This window comes from Muntiacus reevesi, chromosome 9, assembly GCF_963930625.1.
Source record: "Muntiacus reevesi chromosome 9, mMunRee1.1, whole genome shotgun sequence".
NCBI lineage: Eukaryota > Metazoa > Chordata > Mammalia > Artiodactyla > Cervidae > Muntiacus > Muntiacus reevesi.
The window spans coordinates 12256657-12264605 of record NC_089257.1 but is presented as its reverse complement, the minus strand read 5'-3'; the positions used below and the strand labels follow the sequence as shown (position 1 = coordinate 12264605).

The 7949-nt window shown below is 43.4% G+C and overlaps 1 pseudogene; it reads left to right on the top strand.

Moving 5' to 3' along the window:
* The first annotated feature begins 5684 nt into the window (after positions 1–5684).
* LOC136175647 (endogenous retrovirus group PABLB member 1 Env polyprotein-like) lies at positions 5685–7630 on the top strand (annotated as a pseudogene).
* Positions 7631–7949: the final 319 nt, after the last annotated feature.

The window sequence follows — 7949 nt, the reverse complement described above, 5'->3', positions numbered from 1 at the left end:
AGTGACCCCGTGGACTGTGGTCCACAGTCTCCTCTGTTCATGGGATTCTCCAGGCAGGAATACTGGACTGAAATGCCATTCCCTTCTCCAGGGGATCTTCCAGACCCAGGGATCAAACCCTGGTCTCCTGCATTACAGGCAGGTTCTTTACCATCTGAGACACAAGGAATCCTGCAGACAAACTCACAAACATGCTCTAAGAAGGAAACCCGTTATTATGTAGAGGACTTACTGTAATTATAATTATACTTGCATAATTACAATCATATAGTATAACATAGTCATGTATGAATTGCATACATTTTTAAAATCCTATTTGCAATTGTGTGTGGACACATTTAGTAGCCCTTGTATACAAGCATATTTATGTGAAAGACTTTATGTCTCTTGATAGTACAAGATGAATTGACGAATATTGCACAGAGGTGTAAAAGTAAAGAAATTCTATCAGAACATATTAGACATTTGTTTTCATATAAGGAATTTTCTAAGAAATATACATAGGCTGATATAATCTGCTATTCCTATATTTTGGTATATACAAAGGAATAATTTGGCAAGTGTAAATTTTGTGAATACCTTTATATATATCAGCAAAATCAACTGTTTCTTGCAGGGTTGCTGCGAAGACAATCAAAAATAAAATATGTCAAGATATTCATAGCTCCTGAAATACCTTCAAAATCAATTACATAGGAATTTTTGTTGTTTGTTTTCAATTTCTTAGTAGAGACAACAGTTTACCTAAAATAGATTATGCCTGCACAGCTACATATAAATTCATTTTTTTGTGACTTAACTTTTTGTCATGATTTTCATGATGATGAATTGGCTGAATATCTGTGTTCAGGTAACAGGTCCTAGGGTCCCTCACTGTGACCCAACCCCGTGACTACAAGGGGACCATCACTTCTTTTGAGTAATTTATGGACTACCTTACCTCATATATGCAATGTATATTTACCTAAAATTTAGCACATTTCTTCTATATTTTCAATATAGCTACTGAGAGGGTAACAGGCAGGAAGGCAGGGGTCTCCAAAAGGAGGAAATAGGCTGCAAGTGCCAGACATTCTTCTCTCTCTTAAGTGGCAGGAGGAAACAAACTAGTGATACTTTTTTTCTTCTCTATACAAATTGAAAAGAAGGTTTCTCTTAAAATGCTGTGTTGGCATGACACCTGGTTTCACCTGAAACTAACTATTCTCAAACCTTGAGTTAACCAATACATTTTTTCTTATGGAACTGTTTGTCTTAAGCTATGTTAATGTACCCCAGACTCAGACTTCAAGTTCCCCCAAATGGCTCAGAACCTACTTGACAAACCAGTATGTTATACTCAGATATTGTTCCCCTAATCTATGTAAGCAAAACTATCTGTATGGTAATCTGCCCTTCTACAAGATTGAAGTCAATCGTTTTATGGCCTGGGATGAATGACCTGGTGCTAGGATTATCACAAAAGGCAATTTATGGATGAGGGGCCTGGTGCCATTCTGAGTTTTAAGACACTCCTTTCTTTTCATTAATAGACTGCGAGTGACTATATAACATCCAGCGAGACTAGCAGGGGTGCTCTTTCTGCCCCTTCTGATGCCTGTGTCAGAAGCTTCCTCTATCTCCTTTATACTTTAATAAATCTTTATTACACAAAAGCTCTGAGCAATCCAGTCTCATCTCTGGCCCCGGATTGAATTCGTCTCCTCCAGAGGCCAAGAATCCTGGCGTCTTATCGTTCAGCAGCAACCTCTCATCTTGTGGGCTCCTCTGGGATCCTTCAGGACAAGATGGGAGCTAACAATTCCAGCCTCACTCCTTTGAACTGTATCCTGAAAAACTGGGATGGATTTGGTCCCCAGGGCTTAAAGAAGACACACCTGGTCTTCCTGTGTGATACTGCATGGCTGCGGTACCCACTGGAGGATGGCGAACGGTGGCCAGTTGGAGGGTCTCTTAAGTATAATACTGTTTTACAATTAGACCGGTTCTGTAGAAAACGAGGGAAAAATGATCTTAAAAGATAGATTTCTCAGTCAGCTCCAGATATTCGCCATAAGTTATCAAAACGGGCATATGGACCAAATCAGTCTTTAGATAATCTGTTACAACTGGCTCAAACAGTCTATTATGGAAGGGAATATGAGGAAAAGAAAGAAAGGCAGAGAAAGACAAAGGAACAGGCAGAAGCCTTCGCAATGACTACGAAAACCGTCTTCAAGCAGCCTAAGAGAAACGCCCAGAGAGACCCAGGTGAAAAGGGATGGGTTTGCTATTGCTGTGGAAAGGAGGGGCATCTCAAGCAGGATTGCCCTCAGGCATCTAAGCCACCCCGGCTCCTTGTCCGGTCTGCAAGGGGCCACACTGGAGGAGAGACTGCCCCCAGAGGCGTAGGTCTCAGGGGTCTGACTCTCAAGGCAATCAGGACTGAAGGTGCCCGGGGGTCCCCACACAAGCTCCCGTCCTAATTACACCTGAGGAACCCCCGGTATTGATAACGGTGGGAGGCCAATCCGTCAATTTCCTTTTAGATACTGGGGCAACTTACTCTGTGCTTACTGAAGCCCCGGGTCCACTTTCTTCTTGATCCGCTTCTGTAATGGGGTTGTCTGGACTAGCCAAAAGGTATTATTTCAGTTATTCTCTATCATGCAACTGGGATCCTGTGCTATTTTCACACGAGTTTCTTATCGTGCCAGAATCCCCCTCACCCCTTTTGGGGAGGGATATACTGAGCCAGGTTTATGCCTCTGTTTTCATGAATATGGAGCCCTCCCTTTCTCTCCCTTTAGTTGAACAAAATGTGAATCCTAGAGTATGGGCTGATGGAAGATCTGTGGGTCGAGCACAAAATGCTATTCCTGTAGTTGTCAAACTCAAAGACCCGCTCTTATTTCCACATAAGAAGCAGTATCCCCTGAAACCTGAGGTTAAGGAAGGGTTAAAACCCATCATTGAGAATTTAAAGGAGCAGGGACTGTTAGTTCCCCGTAACAGTCCATGCAACACTCCTATTCTGGGTATAAAGAAACCAAATGATAGATGGAGACTAGTTCAAGATTCACGAATAATAAATGAGGCTGTGGTTCCTTTACACCTCGTGGTGACTAATCCTTATACTCTATTGTCTGACATTCCTGAACGAGCCAAATATTTTTCAGTAATTGATTTAAAAGATGCCTTCTATTCAGTGCCTTTGGTGGAGGAAAGTCAATTTCTATTTGCCTTTGAAGACCCCACGCAGCCAGCTTCTCAGTTAACCTGGACAGTTTTGCCCCAGGGATTTCGTGACAGTCCTCACTTACTTGGGCAAAGTTTGTCACGGGATCTACAAAACTTTAATAGCTCTGAAGCGGTGGTGTTACAATATGTAGATGATATTCTGCTCTGTGTTGAGACAGAGGAAGCTTGCTCACAAGTTTCAGAAGATTTCTTAAACTTTCTGGCAGGCTGCGGTTACAAGGCATCAAGAGAGAAGGCTCAGCTTTGTCAACAATCTGTTAGCCATCTGGGCCTAATCATATCAGAAGGGACTAGGGCCATAGGCCCTGAGAGAATTAAACCTATACTAAATCATCCCCTACCTATGATTTTAAGGCAATTGAGGGGATTTTTGGGAATCACAGGCCACTGTCATATTTGGATTCCGTGTTATGGGGAACTTTCCCGGCCTTTATATAAACTTATAGCTGAAACTCAGCAGGTCTAAACCAACAAACTTGTTTGGTCTCCAGATAATCAAAAGGATTTAAGGTTCTTCAGACTGCTCTCCTGCAAGCTCCCGCTTTGAGCTTCCCCACAGGGTCAAAATTTAATTTGTTTGTCACTGAAAGTAAAGGTATGACCTTGGGAGTTTTGACACAACCAGCAACCTATTGCTTATATAAGCAAAGAATTAGATGTAATTTCATGTAATTTCACTGCCTAAGAGTAATTGGGGCAGCAGTTTTATTAGCACCTGAAGCTTTAAATGGCAGAGAGTGAAGAGGAACTGAAAAGCCTCTTGATGAAAGTGAAAGAGGAGAGTGACAAAGTTGGCTTAAAGCTCAGCATTCAGAAAACTAAGATCATGGCATCCGGTCCCATCATCGCATGGGAAATAGATAGGGAGACAGTGGAAACAGTGTCAGACTTTATTTTGGGGAGCTCCAAAATAACTGAGGATGGTGACTGCAGCCATGAAATTAAAAGACACTTACTCCTTGGAAGGAAAGTTATGACCAACCTAGACAGCATATTGAAAAGCAGAGACATAACTTTGCCAACATAGGTCCGTCTGGTCAAGGGTATGGTTTTTCCAGTGGTCATGTATGGATGTGAGAGTTGGACTGTGAAGAAAGCTGAGTGCCGAAAAATTGATGGTTTTGAACTATGGTGTTGGAGAAGATTCTTGAGAGTCCCTTGGACTGCAAGGAGATCCAACCAGTCCATCCTAAAGAAGATCAGTCCTGGGTGTTCATTGGAAGGACTGATGCTGAAGCTGAAACTCCAATACTTTGGCCACCTCATGCGAAGTGTTGACTCATTGGAAAAGACCCTGATGCTGGGAGGGATTGAGGGCAGGAGGAGAAGGGGACGACAGAGGATGAGATGGCTGGATTACATCACCAACTTGATGGGCATGAGTTTGAGTAAACTCCAAGAGTTGGTGATGGATAGGGAGGCCTGGCGTGCTGCGATTCATGGGGTTGCAAAGAGTCGGCCACGACTGAGCGACTGAACAGAACTGAACTGAACTGAAGCTTTAAAAATAATTAATGGACGAAACCTTACTGTACTGACTTCTCATGATGTAAGCGGATCTTAAATTCTAAGGTTCGTATTTGGATGACAGACAGTAGACTTCTTAAATATCAGTCATTGTTGTTAAAAGGACCAGCAATTAAGCTTAAGGTTTTTGGAAATTTAAATCCTGCCACTTTCCTTCCTGGGAAGAAAAATGATACACCTGATCACGATTGTTCCCAATTCCTAACTTTAACCTCTGCAGCTCGGGAAGATCTAATGGATACCCCATTAGACAATCCTGACATGGAAATGTTTACAGATGGCAGTTCTTTCGTTTGGGATGGAAAGCGTAAAGCAGGTTATGCCGCGGTGACTGCTGAACAGGTTTTAGAAGCAAAATCTCCCCCAGGGAACCAGGGCCCAGTTAGCGGAGCCTGTGGCTCTGACCCGGGCTCTAGAGTTAAGCAAAGGGCAGCGAGTAAATATCTACACCGATTCTAAGTATGCTTGTTTGACTTTACATGCTCATGCTGCAATATGGAAAGAAAGGAAGTTTAAAACAGCAACAGGAGGACCTATTAAGCATTTCAGAGAGACTGAGAGACTTTTAGCTGCTAACCCTAAAGAATTAACTAGTTATGTAACTCAACTCTCAGCTTTTCAACAGGCATTAACAGAACTCTGGGAGACGACTCTTGGCCCAGCCTCTGAGTCAAGCAAGCCTCTATTTGAGCCAGGAACGGAGGTCCTCATAAAAACACTGGCATCTGGGGGCCCAGCCCTCGAGCCCCTCTGGGAAGGCCCTTACCGGGTTATTCTTTCTTCTCCCACAGCTGTCAAAGTGCCAGGAATTGATTCGTGGGTGCATCACACTCGAGTTAAGAGGTGGTACCCTGACCAGAACTAAGTGATTTCATTTTATGACTTTACTTTCTATGCTCTGACTTTGTAATTTTCAGATGGGCCTGATAATCTATGTGAGCCTACTTCTGCTGACTCCAGAAATCCTGAGTCTGCCCTTTGATCCTCAAGACAATGCCTTCCTGTCCTGGGCTCACTCCTATGCTGCATTCCACAATCGGTCTAACTGCTGGGTCTGCGGAGTGCTCCCCTCTGCATTGGTGGAAGGCTTCCCGTGGTGGACATCTCCACGTCAAGGAAAAGACTTTCTCCAAGTCTGCGAATACCTTCCACAACAATCATATGTGATGCCTCTTCTTCGTCTGATGACATCTAACAACCCTAGAATGGACTGGTGTAATACTTTGTACCTTAACTATGGACATAATGTGACTTTTGATTTTGATTATACACTGTCTCAGTTTAATGACTATTTTGCTGCACATAAGACAAATAGGTTTAGATCTGATGCCTTTTTACCTGACATTTATCAAATATGGGATGAGGTTATATAATTAACTCCTGAGAAAGGACGTCTAATATCTACTGCCCCTATGTGCTGGGAACAAACAGGGTCATCCCCAAAAGTTAACCAACAACTTAATTACAATGATTAGAAACAATTGGGATTTTTGCCTCAGGAAATATGTAACGCAATTGTTGCAGGAAGGGGGACCCCTTCCAGGGCCCGAAACTGGGCTCTTGTCTAACACTCGGAAATGAATTGTCCGAGGAGACACATGTTGACAAAGCAAGAGATTTTATTGGGAAAGGGCACCCGGGTGGAGAGCAGGAGGGTAAGGGAACCCAGGAGAACTGCTCTGCCACGTGGCTCGCAGTCTTGGGTTTTATGGTGATGGGATTCGTTTCCGGGTAGTCTTTGGCCAATCATTTTAGTTCAGAGTCTTTCCTGGTGGCGCACGCATCGCTCAGCCAAGGTGGATGCTAGCAAGAGGGATTCTGGGAAGTGGACGGACAGGTAGTGTCTCCTTTCAATCTTTCCTGAACTCTTCCGGCTGGTGGTGGCTTATTAGTTCCGTATTCCTTATCAGGATCTCCTGTCATAAAACAACTCATGCAAATAGTTACTATGGTGCCTGGCCAGGGTGGGCGGTTTCAGTCAGTGTGCTTCCCCTAACACAATCATTCCCGTGTTTTCCAACCCCAGTTCAGGACCTCCCTTTGTCTGGCCAGGCGCTAATTGGGACTGGGTATCTCAGCCACGCTGGCTTGCTCCAGACGGGACTTCCTGGATATGTGGCTCCTACCTATGGGCTTGGCTTCCCCCTGGCTGGTTAGGGAGATGCACCCTGGGTCTAGCCTTTACTCATGGCTTTATATTTTCAGAGCTTCCAGAGAAGTCTGCTAATGTACCCCACCTTAAAACTCGGTGGGCAAGGTCTGTATTTCACTGGTATGATTATTTGGCTGCAGTGTCTGTCCTCTCTTTGGAAACTACAGATGTTATGCTACGAGTGGATGCTTTGACTGATTTTACTCAACAGGCATTACAAGATTCTCAAAAAGCGATTTCAGCTCTTAATGCTGAACAAGCACAAATTAGAAAGGTGGTTTTACAAAACAGATTGGTTTTAGATTTCTGACAGCTGTGCAAGGAGGAACTGGTGCCATCATTCATACTCAATGCTGCACATATATACTTGATATGAGCACTAATGTTACTCATTTTACTAAACACATGAACAAGATGATCGGGGCCATGGATACTCCTGAAGCCTTGGTTGCCTCACTTTGGGAGACGTTAACTAGCTCCCCATGGTGGAAAACTATCTTAATTGCAATAACTCTGATTGTTTTGTTTTTGCTCTTTCCTCCCTGCATCTGTAACGGTATAACTGGATTTGTTTCTAGTCACATGAAAGCTTTTAGGTTACAGATGGTTGCTCAAACTCCTGCTATCCCTAATTGTATGGCAATCTGCCCTTCTACAAGATTCAAGTCAATCATTTTATGGCCTGGGATGAATTATGTGGTGCCATTCTGAGTTTTAAGACATTCCTTTCTTTCATTAACAGACTGCTAGTGACTATGTAACATCCAGCTGAAGACTAGCAGGGGGTGCTCTCTGCCCCATTCTGATGCCTGTGCCAGAAGCCTCCTCTATCTCCTTTATACTTTAATAAAACTTTATTACACAAAAGCTCTGAGCGATCCAGCCTCATCTCTGGCCCCAGATTGAATTCGTATCCTCCAGAGGCCAAGAATCCTGGCCTCTGGATCAGCAACAACCTTTAGCTAGCATATTCCAAGTTGTTTGTAACACGTAATATATATTTTGTCAAGGAGGAACCAAAGATATTGTA